This window comes from Condylura cristata, unplaced genomic scaffold (assembly GCF_000260355.1).
Source record: "Condylura cristata isolate star-nosed mole 26May11 unplaced genomic scaffold, ConCri1.0 scaffold00002, whole genome shotgun sequence".
In the NCBI taxonomy this organism is placed as follows: Eukaryota; Metazoa; Chordata; class Mammalia; order Eulipotyphla; family Talpidae; genus Condylura; species Condylura cristata.
The window spans coordinates 20,942,870-20,970,068 of record NW_004567103.1 but is presented as its reverse complement, the minus strand read 5'-3'; the positions used below and the strand labels follow the sequence as shown (position 1 = coordinate 20,970,068).

General features: G+C 42.1%; 1 protein-coding gene across 3 annotated transcripts in view; it reads right to left on the bottom strand.

Moving 5' to 3' along the window:
• KLF7 (Kruppel-like factor 7 (ubiquitous)) overlaps positions 1 to 27,199 on the bottom strand; it is a 123,217-nt gene that overhangs the window by 10,850 nt on the left and 85,168 nt on the right. Inside the window, exons 5-7 of one of the 3 annotated variants that reach the window (XR_001145558.1) lie at positions 19,516 to 19,620; positions 17,307 to 17,508; positions 6,139 to 6,590 (exon numbers count right to left, since the gene is read on the bottom strand). The gene's annotated coding sequence lies outside the window, so the exon portion shown is untranslated. Of the gene's footprint in view, positions 1 to 6,138; positions 6,591 to 16,272; positions 16,834 to 17,306; positions 17,509 to 19,515; positions 19,621 to 21,883; positions 21,902 to 27,199 lie in introns of those variants that run through there. The other 2 variants (XR_001145559.1, XR_001145560.1) reach the window with 2 other exon arrangements.

The window sequence follows — 27,199 nt, the reverse complement described above, 5'->3', positions numbered from 1 at the left end:
GAGAGTCCAACTAAAACTGAAACCCAGAATCTAAATGGGTTTTTTCAATATATAAAGCAGTTTCTTATTCAGGTCTGTAGCTATGAAATGTTTACTCTCCTCCAAGGTTGGAATCCATCTCCTCAGTCTGTAGCTGCTGATGACTCTGCAAACGGCATCTTCCAGGCTGCTTGTCAACAGGCTTCTGGCCAGGTTCGTTCAATGGCAGGTTCCAGAGGGCAGACGGAAGGGAGGACTTAGGGTATTTCTTGCTCTGCTTTGGCAGTGGTGGAACTCCTTTGAGGTTCAGGCTGCCTCCCTGAAGCCCCCCTCTTATGGTCCCAGCTTCCAGTGGTCCCTGCTTCTTGTCTCTCTACATCACCTTTTCCCGCTTTTTTGCCCTTCAGGCTTAAGACTGGCAGCCAATTCCTGCTATTGTTACCCTATGAGTTACTTCACTATCTCCTAATTTAAATTCTTGTCCCTTTTACCACTTGCATAATCAGTTCTTGTATTAAACTTCCTCCATTTAAAATTCCTAGGATGATGCTGTTTTCCTGACTTGACCCTGCTGTCATAGTCCATCATTATGTTCTTTTCTGAAACTCAACATTGGAGACAAATACAGATTACACCTTTAATCAGATCTCAGAACATTGCACCAACAATTATTATTAATAATACAATCACCACAGTAACCATGGCATCTCTCATTATGCAACCACCATGCATGGTGTCCTCAAATATAGCTTATATTATACTAAGCCTGGCATGCACATTCATTTAGTTCATCTAATTGTCTCCAAGTATTCTGATGTAAGTATCATCATCATCCATATTTTCTAGATGAGGAGACCAAGGCTCAGCAAGTGTAACTTGACCAAGACCACGCAGATAACACACACCAAAACCTTCATCTCACGCTCCTATATTCTACTCACTCCAGGGATTTTGATGACGAGCAAAGCCAGAGGCAAAGCACCTCTGAGTGTACATAAACCTTTACAGGTTCTCAGCAACATGTCTTTGAATAACTATGTCTACCCTGCCTTAACTTTGGGGGGTTACTCCTGCTTACAGACATTAAAATGATTATTTTCTATGTCAAGGACATAAGGAAAAAAACAAACACCCAAAATTGAGGACAGCTATTAATGTTCCTCAGGGTGGTTGGAGGGTAGGAAAATCAACCTCCCCCGGTGTGTGTGTGTGTGTGTGTGTGTGTGTGTGAGAGAGAGAGAGAGGGGATGAAGGGGGGTGCAGCGAAGCCTGTGGGTCTCACGGCCCCTCAGTTCTCTGAGCTCCCTTCAGGTCTGGGCTTCCAGAGCCAGGCCCAGATGCTGATCTTCCTTACCTAAGGGCTAAGAGATAAGATGCAGAGAAAACTTAGCAAGAGTGAAGGAAGAAACAGTCCTAAGAGGAGGAGGGGAGGCCTCTGCAAACAAAGGCGGTGGGGCTTGTCTAGACACTTGCTACATCCTCTCTGCCACGTTTTCCTTCTTCTTCTCTTTCCAACTTTCCTTCAGCTTTGCTTTCAACTTTTTTTGCCTAACCATTCTTTTCTGGCTTTCCCTTTGCTATGTCTAAATAGGGGGGGTTGGAGAACAAGAACTCAATGAGCCAAACATTTTATCTTTGGGACTGAGTGATACAAATAGCAGCCCCTTCTCGCTCTCTTTGAATCATTTCAATGCCCCAGGAGCATGTGGGGTGGGGTGGGGAGGGCCACGGGAGGGGCCAGAGAGAAAGCGGTTAAGACTCTCACCCAGCATTAGAACTTGATTTATTACACGGATCAAGTTCGTGTTCCTCTCGGGATGTCTGGTTTTGAGCAAAAGCAATGACAAAATGCCAGTACGAAGCCCCGGAACGGCCAGCAGTGTGTGAATATGCTACCTAGGCCTGCGGGAGACAGGCCTCTGTGAGAAGCTGCAGCCACAGCTTCCTCTGAAGTGTACAACGTCTTTGGTCCTTCAGCCTAACGGGGTGTCAAGAAATAAGCACAGCAACTTTCCATTATTCAGCGGCAGCTTACCAGTGTGTGGTTGATGAAAACTCTTTGATTTTCCTGTTTCCTTCACCAGCTACTTGCCTTTACCACCTCTCCCAAAGAGCTGGGCAGTGGGAAGGACTGAGAATACTAGGATGTCGGTCAGCTGTGATTGCTTCTAAGCAACACTTGGGTTACTCTTTAGCTGCCTTTTTTGCTTTTCAATTTATTTTTATTTATTTATTTTTTTGAGTGTATTAAAAGTTGTTTTGGTCCTCCCTGGTGGTGTAGTGAGTTGGAGCGCAGCACTGTGAAGTTAGCTACCACAGCTTCAGTGCCAGTTCAATCCCTGGCCCCAGAGGTGACCCACATGGCGGGGCAGACCTCTCCTGTCATGCCCACTGCTCCCCTCAGCAGTGTACTTTGTTGATCTGCCTATTCTGCTCCCCGCTCTGTATCTCGTGAAGCCTCTCACTGCCCCTGGCCTTACCCCTGTTCTGTATGCATAATAAATAAATATTTTTTTAAAAGTTGGTTTGAATATCAAAAAATCAGGAACAACAGGTGACCAATACATTTCTGTTTGCATCTCTGAACCCAAGAGATACAGTATTTGGTATTTTCAACTGCCTGTGTGAAGGGACAAAGGCAGGTAGAGGTGGGGTGAATATTTTTGTTCACCTTCTTGCACAGACTGGTACATGGAACACAAGTGTTTGCTTGTGTTGGCCACATGTACACAACATCTTTCCACACCCGAAGCCAACAAATGCCACAGTGATTTAACACTGCAATCAGAGGAGCTATAGAAAATGCAATTTTTATGAAAAGGGGGCATTTTCATATAAATACAAGGGTTGTGTGAAGTGAAGAAAGCACAAGAAATCCACAGGTAAATTCTACAAAAAATAAGTGCTTACAATTTCAATTACTATTTAAAAAAGAAGGAGAAATAGCATATGGCAAAGGCTGCAGTACCCGCCATGTGGACTGAAAGACAAAGGAAAGGGGAATAAATGGGGCTTTAACACCGAGATGCTCCCCTCAGCAGCAATTATCACCCACATATTCTACCCTGACAGGGGGAGACATGGGTTGATATAAAAGGGCTTTTTCATTTTTACTTCCTGGAGTCTGTGAATAACTGGCTTCCCAGGTGACAATTATTCTACCTTCTCCAAACATTCCTCCCTACCCCCTTTGACCCCTGGCAGCAAAGCACTAAAGAAATAAAAATCCCACTGGGCCCTCTAGTGCTCTTCTTTCTCTGAGTTTCAAGTGTGGTCTTGATGGACCTAGCGTTTGGAGGGTGGGAATAGGAAGAGAAAAGCAGCCGTAAGGAAGTCACCTCCTTTTCAGACACTGCTAGCTCCCCAGCATCACCTGAAGTGAAAACATACTCTGCCCACACAAGCACCCCTGTGTCATCCTGTCCAAAGGCCTAGAAAAGATGCCAGTTCCACCTCTGGCACCTCCAGACCCACTATGGTGCCTGAAGGCCAGCATCCAAATGTCCCCAAGGCAAGAAGGATCTACTGGTCTCCAGGAAGGGCACCTGCACTGAAACATCTCTCCCCTAAGGTGGTGGCAGAAGTTCTGTGAGGATTGATTTGTAGCATTGGGGTTGAATGATGGGTCATATTTGCACTTTGGAACATCCAAAGTGCAAAGTTCTCAGGTTAAACATTTTTTATTCTCCAAAGAACTTTTTCCTCTTTTAAAATTCCAGTATCATAGGGGAAGCTGTTGTAGTCAGTGACACTCTAGTATGAATAAGTTTGCTCAATGCATATTTATATAAACCTATTTTTGTGACATCACCTAGAAAGGTCACTTATATACAACAAATGTTAGCAATCAATTGGGGGCAGGTTGGAGATGAAAATAAACATCACAACAAAATTAGGACCAGGTATTCAATGCATTCACTGTCCAATGTCAAATCAATGGGGTAAGTCTGGAATTTTAGAATAATTCAGGGGAGGGGTAAATCATGGACAACTTCAAGAAGCAGCTAGGACCTGAATTAGGAAAGAAGATCAAGCAGAAGTGGGAAAGTATTGCAATCACAGAATGACTGCAGTGTTCACCATTTGAAGACTTGTTTGGGGAATGATGTCATGTAAGCTAATATTTTTGAAAAGTTAATCTGAAATGTATTGGTACTATTCTGGTTCATACTAGTAGAACCTCTCCCCATGTCCTCACAGATCATGCTATCTTCAGTCGGTCCTGCCCCCCTCTGGTCTATTCTACAAAGATCAGCAGAGCTTCTAAAGCTCTAACTAGGTCCAAATGTGCCTTCACTAGCTAAACTCTTCATGGCTCCTTGGGTGTTAGGAGAAAAATTCAGGTTTTTCCTTGACAAGGCCATGATCACAACCCTATCTTCAAACCTCTCTTTCCTCAACAATAAATTCCAGCATGTTCTCTCTCCTCCAAGCTTAGGACAATAGTTCCTCATACCTGCATTTCCCTCCTTCCCACCAGAAAACTTGGTAAACTGCTTTGCATTTCTCGGGCCTCATCCTAGAGATCATTTCTTTCAGAAACCTAACCTAACCCCCTAGCCCATGTCCCTTCATTTTCCTTGTCTACACTTTTCTGGATCCTGTGAAGATGTTGCTGACAAAGGAGTCATGGTCGTAGCACTTGTTAAAGCTCCCTTTCTGGTGGCAGAAGGCACAAAATCAACAAATGAGCATATAACTATATGTTATCATTCTGATGGACTGTGATGGAAATAAAACAGGACAGTTGTTCAAGGGCCAATGAAGGTAATGAGGGCACAGGTGTGTCCTGCTTCTGTGGCGTGCTCAGGTGACTTGGAGAAGTCAGGGGGATTTGGGAACCCTCCCACTTGTTTATCTTGTGCCTGGTTCTTCCTCATTATAGTGACAACAATCGAATATAAGAAGAGACATTTCTTCATCTATGTTCATCACAAAATTATAAATGCAGGGGCACATTCTATCTACTTCATCATTTTCTCTCAGTTATTTAACACATTGCCTAGAATATTGTGCTTAATAAATATTTGTTGAATAAGTGAGAGATTAAAAGGGCAGAAAGACTTGAGTTGGAGGACCATTCTAGTCACTACAGTCATAGAGGTTTTCAGGTCTCTGCTAAGATTATGGTACCATGGATAGAAAAGAGAATCAGGACCTGGTGACAAATTGGGAAGGAGATTAGAAGATGGAGATGTAAGGATAGTTTCTTTAAAACTATGACTGCAGGTTACACAGAGAATAGGACACAGCTCACTAAAACCTTTTTGCTTCTGGGTGCACAGATAGATGGCGTCACACAACCTCTGTCACAATTAGGTAACGTGACCAAATTCTAACCAGTGAAATGTGAACAAAATTATGTTTGCCTGCCTGGACCAGGCCTATGAGAACCTCCAAAGCGTGATTCTCCATGCCCCCTCTCTTCTTGCCAACTGAACTGTAGTCCCTGTGACCTTCTTGAAGGCATGCATTGGGGGTGGCAGAATCTCTGTCCCCTGAGTGATAGAGCATGGCTGTCTTTCTTCCATCTCTGCCCATCTTGGTCACAGAGGGCTTGATTCTAGCTTGAGATATCACTTGCTTTAGAAATCAATAAAAATAGGGGAGATGGTTTAAGTCTGGGTACAGGGAACACATAAATTGATTTTAGAACGGGACGTCTGAAGTCTCAGAAGCTTCGATTGAAGGTGTTTCAGGAAGTTGGCAAAGCTAACCCAGAATTCAGGGCCAGTTTGGGACGTGCTGTGTCAGTGTGCAGGTCAGTTGCCTATAATTGGTGGGTACAACTGTGGGAATCAATGAAGTAGACAAAAGAGAAGAGGGCATGAGAGAGCAAAAGGGCAGAATCTTTTGAAATCTCCACATTCCATAGATTCAAGAAAAGATGCAAGGCACTAAAGACCCAGAAACTGAGCACCCCAGATTCCCTGGGGAGGTCTTTGTGGACAGGGATTTTGGCCATGTCAGAGGACCTGCCGGTACTGAGACTTGTGGTAGATCAGAGCACTGCGGGAGTAGAAATTGCACACTTATGGTGTGATCAGTATGAGAAGCAGGTTCTGTACAATTTTCTTTTCCACAGAAAAGGGTTGCAGTGAGAAGTTGAAAGTTATGCCAGTGGCTAGACTCGGAGAAGAAAGACAAGACTGTACTCACCTTGAGACTTGTGTGTGGAAGCAGAGAAAGCCCTACTGAAATTGCAAGACGAAGAAGAAACAAGGAATGTCAAAATGAGTAGAGAAGACTTTGGGAGGGGATAGGAACACAGGTCAGAGGTGCAATTCTATTGACAGGAACATTTGTGTTCAGACGGGACCTTGATGAAGATCCTATAACAGCTTCCACTCCAAGAAGAGTAGAATAATGGAGACTGGGTGGGTGCAGATCCTTGAAGCCGTGGCGGAGATTCGACAGCAAGGTTATTGGCTAAGATCACAAGTACCAGAGTCACCTTATGGGCTGTGTCCTTGGAACCATCTTATTCTCATCCCATTTGAAGGCTCCTGATCATTTAGTCTTGTCCCACCAACTCCATGAATTCCTTTGTCACCAATCAGAAGACTGTGTCCAACATTAAGGAGCTGGGGCATGAATGGTGTTTGAAGATTCTAAAAGAGATAATTATGTGATGTCAATGAGAGGCTGAAAGAGTATATACCACACTTGTCATACTATTAATTTGGTAACTGTTCTAAGAAAGAAAAAAAAAAACTATGTTGAAATATAAACTCTCAGGGGCCAGGATTCTTCGGAATATATTTCCTGCCTCTAGCCTAGGGCCTGAAACATAGTAAGAGCTCAGCAGATATCAACTGCTGTTATTAATATTATTAGTAACAACCTCCGGGGAGGTAGTCAGCTTAGAAAGAACATGAGCAACATTAGTCCAAGGGGACATGGATCACTGCAGCTGAAGCCTAGAATTTTCACTAGTGGGACAAGAGTCAGTTCTGGTGGCTCTCTAAGGAAGGGGCTCAAATTTATTCTTCAATCATTTCATCCAATGAGGCGGGAACTTTAGTCTAAGTTACTCTGGCAGGACCAAAAAAAGCCAGTCACCATACCACCTTCAATTTGTGTTTTATTTTCCAATCAGATTACCTGTGGGTTTTCCAAGAATTAGTATTTCTCATAAATCTTCACCTTGGATAACATAGCTTTGCTGTCTTGAATTGAGTGTTACTCGGCTGAATGTAAACACAAATCATGGGAATCAAAATGTGCTATTTAAATAATTTTTAAGCCCATTTTGACTTCAATTTATTTTTGTTGCTGTTGTATAGAAGTCCCAAAATGTCAAAAATGAGTCTGAGAGTTCAGGTTAAAGATGATCTAATTTTGTGACTTTTAACCTGAGTAGTATACTTGAATCACTGGTAGACGTTCTAGTGAAATAATACCCACCCACTCACGTCTGATTTGGAAGGTTGGAGAATGTCTAGATATGTTCTAAAATGCTCCCAGGTGTTCTGACCACAGTTCTCTTTCAGACCCACGATGGTCCAATCGTCTACCTGGACGCTCCCTCTACTTCCCAGGCTGCATTCATTCACAAACTCCTGCTCTGGGCAGAGAGCCTGAGCAGGTGTGTGTGCTCCTTCAATGTTAGCATTTGACTCTTTTGTCGCTTACCATTCTTGTTAAATCAGGCCCGGCTGCAGGACCGGATGTGGTGCCTCTTAAAAGTTGTGTGTACCTGACCTCAGAAACAATGCGTTTTCTCTTTTTGCTTCTGTGTGTGTGTGTGTGTGTGTGTGTGTCTGTCTGTCTGTCTGTCTCACACACACACACAATTTTGTTTGGGGCTCATATGTCTCCAAAGTTAAATTGCTGACTAACTAGGAAGTTTGTTTTGTCAATGGGACAGTAGCTCTTTTGCCGCTGAGTGTGGAAAAGTGATGGTTTCCAGCTTTGCTAGCAGAGCAGCCTTGGGTCTAGTGCTCTCGGGAGGCTGAACTCCGCCTGAGGTAGGGCCCTCCTCCTGAAATAGGGCTGAAGTCAAAGGGCCCAGCCCCACCCCTCCAGTGCAGGCAGGACACCCAGACAGCTGGCCTCTGATGCTCCAGGAAAAGGCTGACATTTGTTGATGTCCCTGAGACTCCTGAGGGATGGTGCAGGACACAGATGCCGCCTCCAGAAGGGTTGACCTTGTGTCATATCTGTGCTTCCAGAGGGTCACAGCACATTAGCTTTGGTCTCAGTGATTCTCAGAGGGACAGGGCATTTCTGCCTCCAGATTTCATTCATATTCTGGACTTAATGTCTGCACATTTGACACTGAATCATATCTTGTCTCATGAAATGGATGATCTTGTCTTCTGTTGTGCTATAACTTTATATGAATGTATCTCATCACCTCCATTACAGTGTAGCCTCTTCAGGAAAGATCTAAGTGCTATTTGCGTATCCCCTACAGTCGTATATACTTTGGGTCCACTGATTTCAGATCAAATGAAGAGTTCAGGAAAATAGGCCCAATCTATTTCCTAGTTACCAGTGCTCTTAATAGCAAGTCCACCAAAGTGTGAGCCTTAATCCTCTCACCAATCAGCAGAAAGATGAAAAGTGGTAAAGCAAATCATTAATTACACTTCAGTTGTTAAGGGTGCTCTCTGGGGAATCATCTATGGCCATCATCATTTCAAGATTCTGAACTTTAAGTATTGTAAGTACTAAAAGAATGATAATGGATGAAATGTTTGGATTTCACTTTGGATTTTTCTCATTTGAGATCCAGACTAGGTTTAAGTCGATCATTTATTAATTGCTGGGGCCCAGTGGAAGTAAAAGCCTGAAATACAATTAAATTGTAAATCTATGTCACCTGGTAGAAACTGAATTAACACACTTGTATGAGCCATCAATTCCACTTCCAAGGATTCAAGCTGAGGAAGTAATACAAAAGGACAAAGGTATACATTAGGAAGTTCATAAAATTTTGAAAATAATGGAAATAACATATATGTCTACTAACAGGAGATTTGTTGAGTAATTTATGAACTGACTGTATGATGCAAGAAAATAAGCAGTTGTCAACAAAAAGGTTAGAAAAGGTTTATATTATATTTCATCATTTATAAGATGCCTTTTAAATATTTTAACCTCTCAGAAATTAGAATTTGTCTTCAAGTCTACAGTCTGCTGATTAGAATCTGTAGCATGGTTTATTGTTTTCCCTCTTACGGGTACAGAATCTTACAATTGCAAGTGTCTTTCAATCATTGATGTATGTCCTAGAGATCTAGCCATTATATGCAAGTTTGAAAAGAAGCCTGCAGAAATAGAAAAGTCAAACAAAGGGTCAGGTAAAAGACAAACCTTGCAAGCTGACCACAGATCTGAGTCAACCAGCAGGGGAGAGGGAGGGACAGGGATCAAAACAGGGGAGGGACTGTGGTGATGGGTCCCTGTACTGTGGTGGTGGGAGAATTACAGGCCCACTAACATGGGAGAAATCAAACACTGTCCAAAAATGAACAAGGATGTAGAAAACCAAATACATTTAATAATAATTTTAAAAAGAGAATCCTACAGGACACTGCATAGGTGAGATTATGTTAATATATACATTGATTTCTGGAAAATGCATCAAATTCTTACGACTCATTTGTCTGGGTAGGGCTATAAGATTATTAACTTTCATTGTATTGTTTGGGAATAATTTACAACAGTCATGTGTTATTGGGGCTAATAGGGCTATTTTCGACTATATCAGTAGCTTTGTCTTTTCTTCCCACCCACTGTGAGGCCAGCACTCTGAGTGAGAACAATTCCAGAAGGGACTGTGCAGAAAGGAATCCAACAAGCAAAATGTTGCCTTTGTCTTCTCTCACCAGTCAGCCACATGGTCACGGTCTCACGTCTGTGGCTGGTTCTCGATTGTGAAATCCAGACAGCTGTATGTGAAGAAAACTTGGATAACTGTCCTGTGAAACCTGTGTTACTTTTCGTCTGACAGCATCGATGCCATGCTTTCTTACAGCAAAGCAAAACGGAAGGAAGAAGAGACAGAGCAGTTATTTGAAGCGAAAGTTACCTATTCTGATAGTGAAAAAAAAAAAAAAAACAGGGATGGAGGGAGGGGGGAAAAAGCAATTTTTAGAAGCCAAGTGTATCATTCCTCTTCCTCTGACCCACTGCTCCCTAAGTTTGGTAATTGTGTGGCCAGCAGCTAACAGGACCTCACCAGATCTGCAAGATGGAAGAGTACCTGCTTGAAAGGAGAATTCAGAGCACAGAGTGATCACTTAAAATTACTAGGGCTTTTAATTTTGGGAACATATAATTGTATTACATTATTTAAACACCATAATTAGACGATAACCTGAATCATGTAAATGTATTTAATGTGTGATTTAAAAATTCCTAGGCACGGTGCTAAGTATAATGTTCTTATCAATTAAATTAGCATTCTTACCACTTTTGCTCTCAGTAACGTTCAGCCGCTATTATCTGGAATTTTAGTAGCATCTCGTCAGTAAAGGCTCATTGTGGCTGGCCCGTCTGTTCCATTAATAATTTCTTAATTAAATGAGATGACAGCTGTCCCTCCTTGTCCTCGCTACCTTGTCACTTTCTTTCTTTCCAAAGTATTTTTGTTGTTGTTGTTTTCTCCTATCCCCTCCCCCACTCCCCCCACAGTCTGAGCTGTCTCATCCTCACCCCGCCCACCCCAATCTGTTCCCTTTCTGTCTTCTCCACTTAGTTCCATATTCATTTCTCCCCATGAAAAGCTTTTCTCGCTTCTTGTCTTCCCCCATTGCTAGTCCTTCAGTTATCTTGAGTTCCTTTCTGCTGAATGCTCATTGCCACCCCCCCCCCAAACAATTCAATCATGTTACTTTCCTTTGCTGGTTCTCCATATATTCACCTTATGCTGTAAATATCAAGTATAAGGAACACAGCCCTTGTGCAAAGAGACAAAATCAGTGTCAGCTTCATTGGCGCCTCTATGACCTTGCAACTGTCAGCTTCACATAAACAACCCCACTGCAGTCAACCCTTCATTTATTGAATTTCATGTATTTTTTTTTTCCTGCTGACTTTTCTTAACAAGAACTAAAGAATGTTAACTTTGGAACAAATACTGTACTTGATATCAAAATATAATTCCCAAGAGCATGTGATTTTTAAGTACTTCCTCTTTCAGACTTACCTTTCACTTGAGACTGTTGTCACTGTTTGAAATCTTCACTCCTAGTGATAGATACACCAATGATGAACTTTTAAAAAATGACATAGAATTACTTTTGACTGGAGAATAGGAAAAACAACTCATGATTCAGCTTTTATTTTATCCAAGCCAGTTTATCTGTATGTGTAGTTCATAGAACTAGAATGGCCCTGAGTGGATCCTAATTTTATATAATTCCTGAGGTAGCAGAGCTTTTGAGCTGGTGTTCCACAATAGCCACTAGCCACATGTGGCCATTTGAATGGAAACTCATTACAATCACGAAAGTGTAAGGGGGCTTCCTTCAGCCACTAGACATATTTCAAGGGTTCTGTAGCACACTGAATGGCCCAGCAGAAAGGTGGCTGGTTTCGATTAAACAAGGCTGAGATTCAAGAAGCTAGGATTTTAGTTTTCCTGTAAGCTTAAGACCCCAGTGCCCTATAATAAAATTTACTCTTTGATGTTGTCTTACAGTATAGGGACCTAGAGGTCATGTACAAAGCGAAACTGAATTAAATATAATTTCATATATTTGATCACTCATGAGAAGATGCTTTTCAGCTTACAAAGCGTTTTCACATCCATCATCATATTTGAAGATCACAACAGCCTTTTATGATAGAAAGGACAGGTGTTCATATTTTCATTTCACAGAGGAGGAAACAGAAGCTCAGTGAAATTAGGGATGGCCAAAGCCATGCTTCTTTTTTTACAGGGACATAAAGTCAAGTCTCCCTCCAAATCCTTTCATCTGTTCATCATGTTGAAAGGTACCAAGACAGGCATTATTTTGTAAAAAGATTGTGTGTATTCAGACCATTCTGGAAGCCAGGTGCTGTGCCAAGTGTTTCTGTACATTATCTCAAGTAACCTCCGCCTGCATTGTAGTCTTAATGTATAACTGCCTGTTTAACATCTTTCTTTGAAAGTCTGACCAATTCTCAAAATTGCCTTCTAAGGTAGCAAAGTGAGAACTTATACAAGAGATGGTAGTTTATGAAGTGGAGGCAGAGAGAAATCAAAAGGCTTGGGGGACATTTTAGAGGATGACTTCATTGAACTTGTTGATGGAGAAGGAGAGACATCAAGAAAGGCTCAGGTTGTTCACATAAACCCTTAGATGGATATTGGTGATCTTTTGAGTATGCTTGCTTAAATTGTGATTCAGATAAGAGTGTCCCTTGTTTAAATTCCTCAGTGGATCTTAGAGCACAGTGCCAATTTCTCACCTTGCCTTACAAGGCACTGCATGACCTGGTTGATTCCAGCCCTTCTCCTACCTGCACCGCTATGATCCCTGGGCTCTAGCTTCACCGGACATCCTTGCTGGGCTTCCACTTCTTTTCTCCTGCCTCCTCAGGTGCTGTTACTGTTTCCTCTGCTAAGAAAGTTTGTGGCTGTTTACACTCTTCTCCTCAGGTTTTAGTGCAAATGGCAGCTCGTTCGAAAAGTTAGAGAAGCCCCTCTTACCACTTCCTAGAAAGTAGCTTTCAGCTCTTACAGTGGGGTCTACAGTACCCTGTTAATTTTCTTTGCAGCATTACATCCCAATGGAAGTTGACTTACTGCTTTCCCTGTTTTTTTTTTTTTTTTTAAGATTTATTTATTTGTGCATACAGAACTGGGGTGCAGGCCAGAAGTTCAGGGGCGGTGAGAGGCTTCACCAGAGACAGTGGGGAACAGAACAGGCAGATCAACGAAGTACACTGCTGAGGGGAGCAACGGGCGGGTCAGGAGAGGTCTGCCACGCCATGTGGTCACCTCTGGGGAAGGCGGGAATCGAACTCATGCGGAAGCAGCTTTAGATTCTCAGTACTGTGCTTTAACCCGCTGCGCCACCAGGGAGGGCCCACTTTCCCTGTTTTTTTTTCTAGGGACACTGTTGCCTGTGTGCTCTGAGATAGCTTCCTGACTTTTGAACAGTTCCTGACACATAGTAGGTACTTAATATATTCTGATTTAATAAGAAAACAATCTGAGGGGTAAGTAGTGGTATTTCCATTTTACACTTTCGGATCATTTCACATTGTTAGGTGGCACAGCAAAAAAAAATTGACACCAAGATCTGCTCTTAATCACAGAGCTTTGACATGTCTTTATTTTGAAAAATTCCCTGTTTGTTCATACACTTATTCATTAAATACTTATTGAGCATTTACAAAGTCAGTGCCAGGCACAACAGATTATGTGGGCAAATGCTGGCTCTTCAAAACTGTGAACTCTATCCCCTGTCTTCATGTAGCTTAAAATCTAGCAGGCTATTATTTTATCAGATGAAAAATAAATTATCAGTGTATTTTATATCACTAGTGAATACTTCTATAGTTTTCGCTTCATTTTGTTCCCACTGAGAACTGTTATTAAACACCTGAATAATCCAATCAAATCATATCAATCAAATCCAGTAATTCCACAACTGATTTACTATTATAAACACCACAACAAAGATTGATTAGTGTAAAAAAAATGCCACCAACTTCCTCTCACACAGAAGTGGGGGCAGGAAAAAGAATATCTCAGAATATCCTTCTGTAACCCTCTTTGGTGTCTTTCTCTTTTCAAGTTTTCCCTCTTTTTTTTTTTTGTCACCTCTCACTGAGTGCTACTTACCAAGACAGAAGCCTTTTATAATGATAATTGTAAGTTAGACTGGTCTGACATTTGATTTGGAAGGAAATCCAAATCATTTAACAAGCAAGTATTGTCTCCTTTTAAGGGCTGAAGAAACTGGCCCAGGGAGAGAAGTTCCCAGAGAGTCACATTGCCAGTGAGTGACAGCCCAACCGAAGGGAAAATGCTGAATCTCCTGTTCCTATCATCAAGGATCCATTAACAAAGGCACCGTTCTTTCTAGACAAAAATAACTGATGCAGGAACATCTAAAAACCCTTTCCTGCAGTTGTGAAGGAAAAGGACGGAAATGAGTGGGCGCTTAATCACGGCTCCCCTCTGTGCTGCTTCCTGACCCTTCTTCCTCCTGGTACTCTCCAAGAATTGCAGGAAATCGGACCTCTAGTATGGAAAAAATAACACTTAGCAAGGAAAATGGCAAACATTTCCACGGGTTCAGTTTTCTGAGGACACATTGATTAAGTTTTCAGGGATGAAGTCTCTGGAGCAAACGCAGGATTGAACCCAGGACGCAATTGCCTTGCAGCCTCTCTGGGGCAGACTCAGCTCCAGAGAATCTGAGCTGGGTGATGAGTGGGGGTTGGGGTGGAGAGCCCCTGGCATTTGGCTGCCTGGGAGGAGGAAAGAAGGCAGATTGGGCAGCCTGAATGGGCCTCTTCTTAGTCTCTTCTCCCCTGAGCCCAAATAGAAAGTCAAGACCTAGGCTGAGAAGCATGTCCAGTTTTTCGAGGACTGCACTGAGATAAAGATCTGGAAAACTCTCCCCTGAAAACCTTCAGCTTTCCGTTGAGAATAATGAGGACCAACACTTAGTGAGTATGTGACATGATCTCCATGTAGTAACTGTATTAACCTTAGATTCTTAAGGAGCTCCTCAGGGAACGAACAGAGGGGACCTATAGGGGGATAATTTTAAAATAATGGCTGGTTGTGTTTCACAATACTTCTACATTTATCTTTGACTAGAAGGGCTCCCAATGTTTTTGGAACTTATTCCATACCTAGACAGAAAGTGCTGTCAGGAAAACTTGACAGATGGAGATGGAAATGTGGGCCAATTTCTCTATTCAGTCACATGTTTTTTTGTTTTTATTACTACCACTACTATTAACATTATTATTTTTGCATCAGTTTCACTGAAGTGATGTTGGTTTAAACACTGTACATAATTTAGGGATAAGGGTCATAGCTCATCAGATGTAGATTACCACACAACACTCACTACCCAAGTACCCATAATCCTCTACCATCGTCCATTGGGTTCCCCTCTTCCTTTACCCCCACATTCCCACTCTTTTCTGGTAACCTCAATTCTGCAGTTCTATTTTTAGAGCTTGTTCTGGTTTCATCTGTTCCTTTGTTTTGTTTCTTTCTATTCCACTTATGAGTAAAATCATGGCTGTATGTTTTCCTCCTTCTGATTTACTTTGCATAGTATAAATTCTTCCAGTTCCATCCTTGTTGCAAATAGCAAGATTTCATTTCTTTTAAAAAGCTGAGTAATATCTCATTGTGTACATATATCACATCTTCTTTATCCACTTATCTCTTACTGGGCACTTGGTTTGTTTCTGTAAGGTAGCTACTGTAAATAGTGTTGTAATAAATACAGGAGTGCATTTATTTATTCCCTGAAGTTACTATTTTGTATTTTTCTTGCTGGATTGTATGGTAGATCTATTTTTAATATTTTGAAAAATTTCTATGTTGTTTTCCAAGGAGTTGGACCAGTCACGTTCCCACCAAGAGTATACAAGTGTTCCTTTTTCTTTACATCCTTGCCAACACTTGCTACTGGTAATTTTGAAATGGACCATTCTTCCAGGTGCGAGATGGATTCTCATTACAATTTTGATTTGCATTTCCCTGATGATAAAGTGATGATGAGCATTTTTTCATGTGCCTGTTGACCATCTGTATGTCTTCTCTGGAGAAGTATCTATTTAGCTCTTCTGTCCATTTTTTTTTGCTTAGTTTTTCCTTTCGTTGAGTTACATGGTTCTTTGTTTTTCTGTAGCTGCTAAATGTTAGCTTTTTAAGCTTTTTCACTTAAGAGACTCAGGCTGCAAGTCCAGTTAGGCAAAGAGAAAACAACACACAAATAATGAGTGTAGAGTTCTATAGGATAATAGCATTAAACACAAAAGGTTTACCTCAGAAATACTGAACTACCGGTGATAAAGATTTTCCTTAGTGTGCGAAGCTATGCCTGTTGTCAGTGTAGGAATGGCCTCTGCTTGTTGCCATATGCGCATCCAGTGTCTAGCAGAGATCAGCTAAGATAAAACATTCTTAACAAATTTTTATTTCATGAATGGAGAGATGAACAATTCTCTGGGACCATTCAAATTCTTTGGATCAAATACTTCTTGTATTAAATATTTCTTGATGTTATATTAACAAAAAAATAGTAAAGGACTTAACATTTCATGTCATCTATATTTTTAATTTTCAGGAAAGAAAACGGGAAGCCCAGAAAGGCTAAGTGATTTGCCTCAGGTCACAACTCACCAGAGACAGTTAGGAAAAATGTTTCTAGATTCCTCATTTATTGCGCTTTCTGCCTGTGCCCTGTATTCGCTCTCACTGAAGTAATAAGGAAACTCATCTAACTGTAATGAAATTATGTTAGTTTTTTTCCTCCAGTGCTGTAACTTTCCTCTTGGTTGTCATGGAACTGCCTTGCTCTGATTTTCCCCTCCTTAAATCTTTTGAAAAGACACGTGGCAGAAGTGTGGACGAAAAGGAGCTGGTGATTCTGGAATTGGGTCAATGCAAGTGTTGGACCATATTCTAATGGATGCACTTGAAAAAAACAGAACAATTTGCAAGGACATACTCCATCCCAGTTGTAGAGGGGGACTACTGTCCATCACCCTGCAGAAAGGCACAAAGTTCGCTCTCTTTTCCTCCCGTCTGTGTCCGTGTCCTCATTCTGGAAGGATGAATGTCGGGTGCCTCACCACGGCTCGCCTGTCCCCCTAGCAACAGCTGAGCCAGCCAGCAATGAGCCTCAGACCTAGCCTGGACAATTACAATTTTTCCTGTGGGAAATTAGAATTGGGACCCTGAGACAGTCAGTTCCTGTTGGGAGCCAGGTGGCAGGTCCTGTGGAGCCTGGAACTGCAGGAGTTATTGAGGGCAGGGGGGGGGGGGGGAAGATGTGCTGAACCATATGCAATGTAAGTACAAGCAAAGAAGGTGACTACTGGAAAGAGGGGCAGTACACACAGGCCAGGATAAAACAGAAATGGCATGAGAGAGAGGCTGAGAGACACACAGAGAGTCCCTCCCCCACAAGGACTTTTGAATTCCCTCAGAGACTATTTTTCCCAAAGCAGGTTTTCATGAAATCCTCCTGCACCTTTTGATTAATCTTTTTATCTTGCTACAATGGTAAATTTTTTGTTCCTTGCAAAGAGAGATTTGACTTCTGAGTTTGAGAACCCAAAAGGCAAAAGACATCTTTTGCTTTTAAAGAGCCAGGTGAACAGGCACTGGGAAAGCGAATACTTACAACTTTGAGGATGAAGGAAAGCAGAAGAGAAGAGAGCCTGCAGAAACTGGAAAGAGAGCCAGAGAAGACCAAGGTGTAGAGAAGAGCCCCCTGAAGATGAGAGGAGCTGGGTGAAAATGGCGGCCTTCCAGATAGCCCCTTGACTCGGTGCCCAGTCGGTCTCATTTATCATCCCCAAGAGCCAATCAGCTGCTCATCGCTGCTGCACAGGGAGAGCATCAAAGGGATTTAATAATGGTTGGCAAATGTCAAATTACATTGAATCTAAACCAAATTCCAGACATTTAGGGCTGCGTAGTCATTAACAATCAATTAGTGCACTTGCTTTTCAGTCAAAGCATTTTTTATACCCTTTCCTTTCCACAACAAGAAAACACATGCTTTGCTTCTCCCCCCCCCCCCCCCCCCCCAAGCGCCTGAGCAATGCCTCCCTCCTAGAGCTTAGTCAGTGAAGGGGCAATTTAGTGCTGTCCTCACGCGGTTGCGTTTGCGCCTTTGGTTTCCAGACCACACATTCAGGTGTGGAAGGAAACATTAAATGGCGTTGGTACATCTCATCCTGCCTCCAGGGGCTTTGGCAAGAGAAACTGGTCGTTTCTCTCTCTTTCTTGGGAATCATGAAGCGATAAAAGGTAGAGAGGATGTAGGAAATCATCTAAAATCTTTTCTGAGGTGGAAGCCAGGGACTTTTTGACTTTGTTCCTTGAGGAGCTAAGCATACCAATTACCAGCAGGGCATTAGGTGGCCTGAGTTCACCTCTAATGGCCAGCACGTTCTCAGGCAGCAGGATTACATTCTAGCTACAGAGCCGTAAACATTTACCACAAAACAAGACATCGCTCTATTGATTGCTGAGAATCTGCTTCATCCTTCCCTTTCCAAATTAGTTCAGATTTATGGCAATTCCCTTCCTGTTCTGTGAGCCAATCACCTCATCCCGGAGGTGCTGGGGGGCGGAGGGCCGTGAGAGCTGGTATCTCTGTCCCACATTGCCAGGAGTGCGTTCACAACCATTTTGAAAATTCCTTTTGGTCCTCATTTTCCCTGCTAGGTTTTCCACAGGCCTATATTTAGAATAACTTTCTCAGAACATAAAGAAACCCATACTCTCCAACTGTGACATGTATTCTTCCTCTAGAGCTGATAAAGTCTGGATGTAAAACTGGGCTTAGCGCCAAGTGCTTTGTTGACCGACAGCAATCAGAGGTCTTCCAAGCTCTTAATCTCAGGGAACTTCTGCTGAAACCATGAACTTCAGTGGTGTAAAGGTGGCTGTGGCCACAGAAGGGATAGGTTTAAAAAATAAACAGGACATTACACAGAGAGGGCATCTTTGACATCTCAGAAGCCAAGGACAGAGACTAGTCTTGCACCCAGAGAGGGTGAGTTTTGGGGCTTCCCCTCCTCCCCCAAACAGGGCATCCATTAGAGATCATCTCATATCAGTACAGGACAGAGCTGCTAGGCTCAAATAAGAGGATGGAATTTAACCAACAACATGAAAACTCTCCCACCAGAAGCCTTTTCTAAGCAAGGACCCAGGGAAAGTTCACGTCAGTCCCTTTCCAGGAGAAGGTTCCTGGGGCTTTGCCTGATCAGCTACCTCCTTGGAAGCCACGCAGTAGCAGGAACTGGAGTAGGTGGTGGTGACAGCTCCAGACAAATGCAGCCTCATGAAAAGACTCTGCACTCAAGAGCAAGTCACGCGTCTATATGGAAAGCTTATTTTTTGTTACAGAAGGAAAACTCAAAGAAACTTACTTACAAATATGGCTTTGCTGTGTGTCTGACTTTTTCTCAGATTCTGAGATACTCTGAACATGAACCTGAGAGAACCTGTTAAAATGAAATTCGATGTGCAGGCACTGCACATTTAAAAAAGAACCTTCCATGGCATATTTAAAAAAGAACCTTCCATGACTCTGCTGCAGGTGGTCATATCACACCTCACTTTGAGAAATGATGCACATGGCGGGCTTCTGAGTACATTTGAACAGAAGTTAGTTTCTACTCAGGGAATAATTGTTGCTACATGAAAGTCCACCTGTATTATAGTGCAAAAAGTCGATGGGGATTTACATGTGCTATTTTATAATCCTGACTCTCCCCGATTCACTAAATAGCTATTTATAATCGTTCATGCATCTTGTTAACAAACACGCCAGTGGGGGCGAGTGTATGGCCAATACGTCTTACACGACGACACACCTTCCAAATGGCCAGTACAGTGCCCTGAGCATCTCAGCACCAGCAGTGAAGATGCGGTAGCAACCCCCTCCTCATCACGGTGCAATCTTCTCTTTCTGTCTTCACCTAAAAAAACAGGAAAGCAGTCAAAACCATTATTTTCATAGTGTCATTTTAAATTATGCTGAAATGCTGACATCCTTCCATTGGGAGTTAACGACATAATAAAGCAAGAGGAGGAAGAGTTCGGGGAAGAAAGGGCCAGCTCATGAAAGCCACACAAACAGGCAAGTCCAGCCTGCTTTTAGAGCTAGTTTCCTAGTATGATGTTTGCAGCTAAAGGGGGAAAGAAGAAGAAGAAGAAAAAAAAAAAAAACAGGAAGATAAAGAGCTAAATAAATAAACAAATTAATTAATTAATTAAAAAACATAGCAAGTAAACAAAAAGCAAAATTGGGAACAGAAAGGCCTTAGAAGTTATACTCAAAGATGAGATTCAAATTTTGGCCATTCACTGTCGCCGTATACTATGTACATTTGAGTGCAATTAGATTTTTCTTAACAGACAGAGAAAATGGTTTTATGACAAATTGGACATCGAGTCAATTCATTTAAAGTTCTCAGTGGCAAATCTTTCCATCTTTGTTCCTAGGAATTCACCAGACCATGTAAAGGAGATCAGGGTGTTTATACGGGCTCTTTGAGTAGCAGCCCATAATTCCAGCTCCAATACTCTTCAGAAGAGTCTCAGACATAATACCAGAATATGCTGTATTGTGATAGGTGGAAAATGCATTATTGCTCCTTTGGCTCTGGAGTGATTTAGAGCCCAAAAATGAACACCCTTTCAATATTCCCCCAGTGACTCTACTACACCCCATCTTTAGGAAGTTGTTGCTTCGAGAAGACTTGAGTCCAGCAACTAGATATCTGTTACTGCCATTATTATCTAACCAGAGGCCACCATTGGCCTTGTGATAAGCTCTAACCAGAGGCCACCCATCAGATTCTTGTGATAAGCTCTGAAGACCTAGGTTCAGTAGCTTCTCCTTTTGATCACATTGGATATACTGCCAGTAATACAACCTTGCTTCAGCCCCTTTATAAAGTTGTTTGTTATCCTGTGATTCCAAGTGATCACAAGATGGGCAAGAACTATCTTCCTACCTATCTGTCCTTCTTCACCTCCTGAATGCCAAAGCTGACCTATTGCTCTGCATTTTTTCCTACCCATTATCCCATATCTCTCACTCTCCTTGTCTTTAAGAGATTTTCTTGAAAAAGATTGGAATAAACTCATTCACATGCAGATACATGTGCTGAATAAAGCATTAACAGTTACCTCTTCCTGCTTAGCCATAGTTTAAAAGTGGAGAAACTATTAGGCAAACAGTAAGTATTCTATAGTAGAGTAACAGGTACCTGCAAGATACTTGAAAAATCTTTTGGGGGCTGAGTTGCAAATTTGTGTTGATTGTCTTGGCATTGGCCTAGGATCCTAGGAAACAGCCTTCCTGCCATGAAGAAGCTGTTTTTGAAGCCATGCCTCACTGTGAAAGCTCTGGCATTGACTGTTGATTGGGGGGCAAGAGGAAAGGGTGACTTCCTTGATGCAGTCAACGCCTAATATTCAGGGCTCCATTCCCAGAATAATGGCGTGACCTGGCCCTGGGCCCATCACTGAAAGTGCCTCTCCCTGAGGGAAGATGGGTGTTCCAGGGATGGGAAACAGGCAGACGATGCTCACTCCCCTCACTCACAGCCACATTATCTTCCTCCTAAGGGAACTTTGGGTCCTTAAGTAACTTCCCAGTCATCAGATCAGTCTTTATTAAATTTTCACATGCACTTAGTTTTAGATTCAATTTGAAATGAGCTCCAAGGAGCATCATATGGACTAAACAATTAGCTAAAGTGAAATGAAACGGCATAGATTTGAGAGAATGGGCTGAAACAGCACCTCTCTTATACCACCAGCAGTAATGGAAGGTTTTAGGGTAACACAAAGGTGAACACTTTTTAGGTTAAGTTACGTATTTTTTTATTTGTATTTGAAGGAAAAATAGTCAAAACAGTGGTCTTAGGAACATATTTGCTCAGCACAAAGCTAAAATAGATGTTCTAGGATGTAAAAAGTGGGTTTATTTATTTTTAAAGATTTATTTATGCTTACAGAACTGGGGTACAGGTCAGAGGTGTGGTGGGTGAGAGAATTCACCAGAGACAGAGTGGGGAGCAGAACAGTCAGATTGACAAGGTAGCTGCTGAGAGTAGCAGTGGGTGGGTCAGAAGAGGTCTGCCACACCATGTGGGTCACCTCCCTTCCTGGGGATTGAACTCCTACTGCAGTGGCTTCTGAGAGCTTCATAATGCGGAGCTTTAACCCGTTGCACCACCAGGGAGAGCCCTATTTTTAAAGACAAATGAAGGAATAGAAAAATGGTAAGGAAATGATACCACAAGAATCCTGCAGGTTATACTCAAGTGGCAAAGTTTAAGAAACACCAAGGCCAGTAGAGGATACCATGGAGGGACCACCTGGGTAAACCCCTATTGTGCAAGGTGTGTGCTGTATGATCTTGGGTAAGTTGCAACCTCTCTCAGCCTAAGTTTAACAGCGGCATTGAAGGAGATCTCCGAGATCCCTGCCAATTCTAGCAAATAGTGGTGATTATATTATAATATATACTGTAGGTTGCCATCTATAACCAGTAAGGAGAACGTTGAACCAGTCTTGCCAGCGGTGATGTCACTGTTAGACACACATAAACATCGAGTTAGGTCCTGTTTCTTGAAGCAGCGAATTGTGAAGAGAAGTTCACTGCATTGGCGTCAGGGGACTTACACATCAGCTCTGCCTCCCCGTGTCTCCTAGGCCTTCCTAACATCACAGGCTTTCCGAGAACCCATTTCTCTATCTGTAAGGGCAAAGGGTCATGGTGGTGAGTGATCCCTATTCCAATACTATGCAGTCTCACTGGACAGCTCAAAAGCAGTGTAAGTGAAAAATTCTGTACAAACCTGTTCTTCCATCCTCTTGTGACTCTCTTTGCAGCATTTCATTATTTTAAAGTACAGTGGCATGTATAACAAATTTACAATCAAGCAGAATTTTAAAAAATGCAACAGGTTAAAGTCAAGCCAGCCAACAGTGATAGTTTTTAATAGATCATAGAACGTGTATAATGTTGAAGGACTCGAGGTGCTTCATCATGCATAAACCAAACTACCATCACCCATCACTCACCTCCAAAATCTTGTTCCAGTTAAAAGTTTTAACCATCTCCTCTACGAAAGCTGCCATTGTAAGAGGAAGATGAGCCAGCTAGAGTAAATTATTTCTCAATTCCACTCAGCTGTGCTTTTTACAAAGTTCCTTCCCATGTGCCTAGAGTTCCCAGTGACAGATACACAGCTCAGCTTGTGTCACCCAGTTGATGCATGTTACGCCCTTGGAATACCCAGGTTATACTTTCAGACCACTGCAAGTTAAAATCAAATTACAATTATTTTTGCATTTACTAAGTGACTAAGCATGCTCCTGTGATCTGCTAGTTGACAAGGGTAAGGCTATTGCTACAAAATAACACAAAGAACTTTCGCTTTGAAACAGGAAGGACACTGTGGAGAAAGGAGAGTCACCCAGTTATCAGTGGGGAGCACTTAGCACAGGACCATGAAACTCCACTCTCGAGTCCTCCTTGAATTTGTATTCTACTGTAAATATGAATGCTCAAAAAGTTTGTGCTAATGTCTATTTTTAGACATTAGTTAAGCATAATTATTCTTTAAATATAGAACTTCAGTTGCCCATAATACTCATGTATGTCAACCATCTTGTTACTTTATCCAAGTGATACCCCCTGGTCCTTCTGACTTTCCAGCACAGTTCAGATTGTTCTCCATCTACATGACCAATTGGATACTCTTTCACAAGTCAGACTTACCACTACAAAACAATAGGCCTTTTCTGGGTATTACTGCAAAGCTATCTTAGCTTTCCTCAGAGAAATGCCTAGGCAAATGACTTTGGTCATGAAAATTAAATAATTCCTCTGGTCACGGGGCTGCTGAATAACCAGGGATTGAAGATAAGTCTGTGGACTTCAGATCAGTTTCTCCCTTGTCGGGGAGGGTTGCTTATTGTCCAGCTCACTTTCCTGCTCAGGAGAAACAGCAGCTGACGTGCAATTTTCAGAGATGTTTTCCTGCAGCATTTACTATTCTCGTTACCTCAAGTTTTATTTGAGCAAAGACACCATCACTAGGCTTCCAACCCTCCCACAACACTCTTCATACATACTTTCCTTCAGACACAGATCAGCCGTACCTGTGCTAATACAGCAAGTTCAGTCACCATGGCTGTGGTCTTCAATGTGAGCATTCATTGGAAAGCTCGTCAGATTCATCTGATAAGGGACAAAAATTACTTACCATTGTATCCACTTCCGTAAGTCTAAAGTATGAAAAGCAAGCTGGATAGCACCACGTTTGCAGATGTGACAAAGGTGTTTCTGGCTGTTTCCAGTGAAAGGCCCTACAGTCCAGGAGAATCCCTCGCAAAGGGGTATTGAGAAAATAACAATAGCACATACTCTGCTTTCCTCTTTGATTTTTTTTTCCTGAAGTCATATGTGGAAGAGATTTTTAGTCAGTGTTCTTTTCAGTTCTGGGATTGTTCTCTCGTCCTTTCATCTCCCTCGTTTGAGGTTGCTTATATTTGCATGCACCTTCTTGTATTATGTATTGGGACCCAGGGGTGTCTCCCTCTGGCCTGGCTAGCCCTTCTCTACGTTATTAACAGCCATCTCCCGCAGACTAAGACTCCCACCCCTCACTAAATCATCCCCTTCAGGCTCCCTCTTGTTCCTCCTCCCCAGACTGCTTTCCAAGTGGACGCTCCTATAAAACACAATCACAGAACAAACCTGCCCCTTCTCTCACCAAATACTGCTTTCACAAGCCTCTCCTAGTCCCCTACACAAACAGGATCCTTTAACCCTCCTTGTCTTAAAATACTGCTCTTCATAACCTCTAACCATTTCCCTCCTCTCCTCAAAAAAAAATTAGTTTGTCTTCACTGTTCCTTCTTATTTGGGCACTAGGTACCTCACTGAAACCATAAAATACACCTCCCCCTCACTCCCCACCAATAACTTCCCAAAGAAAAATGACGTAATACAATCATTTGCATTCCCTTCTCTCTGAGGAAGAAAATTCTTGTGAAGTAGGTAAGGACCCACCCTTGCATTTCTCTCAAGACTTTTTCCTGCTCAGTTAAATTAGCTAAGGAGAAATACAGTAAAGCATTCCAAGGCCAAACACATTCTACTGTTTATTACACATATTACATTCTTAAATAAAAATGCGTCACATAACATTTTTTGCATAGATATCTTACAATATACCAATTTAAAAAAGAATTATGAAACAGACCAGTAACAAAAATAAATTTTTTCTTCATTAATAATTTTGTAACATTAACATACCACCATCATATAATACAAATAATAGTTTTAAATCTTAAGACTTTTGTACAGCAAAAAAACTTGACAAAGTAATATATTTATATATATATATATAAAAAGCTTAAAAAAAATAAAATGTCAAAAAAAGGCATAACCAAGGGCTATAAGACTGGGTACTTCTGTGATATATTATAAATACCAGAGAAGGCCTGAGAGAATGTGACGGGGAGGTGGGGGAGGGGAGGGACTGGGAGTAGGTCTCTCCATACACACTTGTTAGACACATCTGGCAAAAAAGAAAATGTATAGTGCAAAAATAAATCTTTTCAAGCCAACTGTTAAGAGGATAATAGAGATTCGAAAGAAAAGTGGTGGTGGCTGGGAGGTTGTGTGGTGGGAATAGGGAGGAGGAGATGAGAGAGAAGGACTTTGGGGGGATCTGTGGAAAGGAAGGGGAGGCTTCAAAAACATGAAACATTTATTTTTGCCTCTGTGTTAGCAAGGGGATCTTGGCCATAACAGGTGTATTTTTCCTCCCTGGAATGAAGCAGAAGTGGAAAGATAAGGAAATTAAACTAAGTCTGGGCACAGACAGGAAATGCATGCTGGGGAGAAAGAAAGAGGGGTGAGAACCAGCCAATGAGCCCAAAAGCCTTTTGAGACCTAGATTTGCAAAAATCATTCTGCCTATGGTCTAAAGGCCCAGGATTAAAATGTCCCTGGCCCCCCACCCACGGCCTCTCCCCTCTTTGTGGAATTCCCAGTGTGATTTCAATATACTGGCAATGATAAGCATCCATCCCCCCCAAAAGATATTAGGCACTGGTGGCTACTCCTCTTAAACGTCAGTAGCCTAACTGTTTTCCTTCTGCGAAGGTACAACAGGTACAGATGCACACACAGGAGTGTGCACACATACCACCCTCATTATTCTGACGTGGGGTCCATTTTATGGCAGTAGACAGAAGCTGGAGTCAAAGCAAGTTACGATTCCAAAGCTCAGTTGAAAAAAATTGTATAAACAGTCCCCAACAAAGAACACATCAACCTTCCCTCGTGACCATTGAGAGGGAGCCCTGTTTGAAAAGAGTATCTTGTTTGGGATTTTTGTGAAATGACAGAGTAGGATTTCTCTCTCCATTTTTGATACCTGTTTCCCGAGGACTTATACGTAAATGCAAAACACCAGAATACAGTACTATATTGGAAGGATGCACATAAGAAAGTTAACTGCAGCTTTATTTTTCCCTTTTCTGGGATCTATTAGGAGTCAACAGAGAAGATTTTAAAGAGTGTTAAAAGCAAGAGAAAGCCCTGACACTTCAGGCAGTTAGTCATGGGATCTCACATTTACAAGCAGTTGTTGCTTCCTTTGACACATTTTGGTTGTTCCACCTCAAGTATTTGCAAAGATCCTCACTGAGGAAAGTAGGCCATCAGAGGCACTGATGTTCACATGGGCTAACCCCTCTAAGTTTTCAATTTGAGATATTGCCATGCCTACCGAAATTCAATCCAGACCCAGGATGCAAATTCTCTCCTCTTGTCCTCACCCCATACTTGGCAGATGGACACCTCTGGAAAATGCCAGGGAAAAGCTTCCACCAGTGTATTTCAACCGGGTCCTACGTAATGAATTTTCACTTTGGCAAAGATCTGGGTGCAAAGTCATGGCCAGAAATGCTGGCCCTCAGAAAGTTATAAAAGAAAGAAGTCATAACCTGAATTTTTGCTATTAAATGTAACCTTCTCTCTAACTTACCCTACCTTCATCTTTCTCTTAAAACCAACTCATGCTACTACAGAGAAAACAAAAGCACTTTGCACTGTATTTTACGTTTTATGAAGTGACTTCCACAAGGGAAACCATTCTGAACCAATAAAACTAATCACTAACCTATGCTGTCTTTATAATCTCGGTCCACTTCTTTTGGCTTTGCCAGAGAATTCAGGAGCAGAGGGGCAACTACAGACAGAGCGTTCTGATTGCTCTGGGTGAGCACCCTGGAAATCCCATATTTCCCCTTAGATGCAAGTAGACATGGCTAATCAGGAAGCTTATCCCAACACAAGTCTTTAAAAAATCTTCTCTGGCTTCTAGAGTCAAAGAAGGTTTTTTTTTTTTAAAACTAGGAATCAGTTCTGCTAATCATGCATGAGGCTGGCTGTCGTTTACCCTGTAATCATCAGGCAAAGATGTAAAAGGACGCACGAGGTGCAGGAGGGGCCTTTGCAGG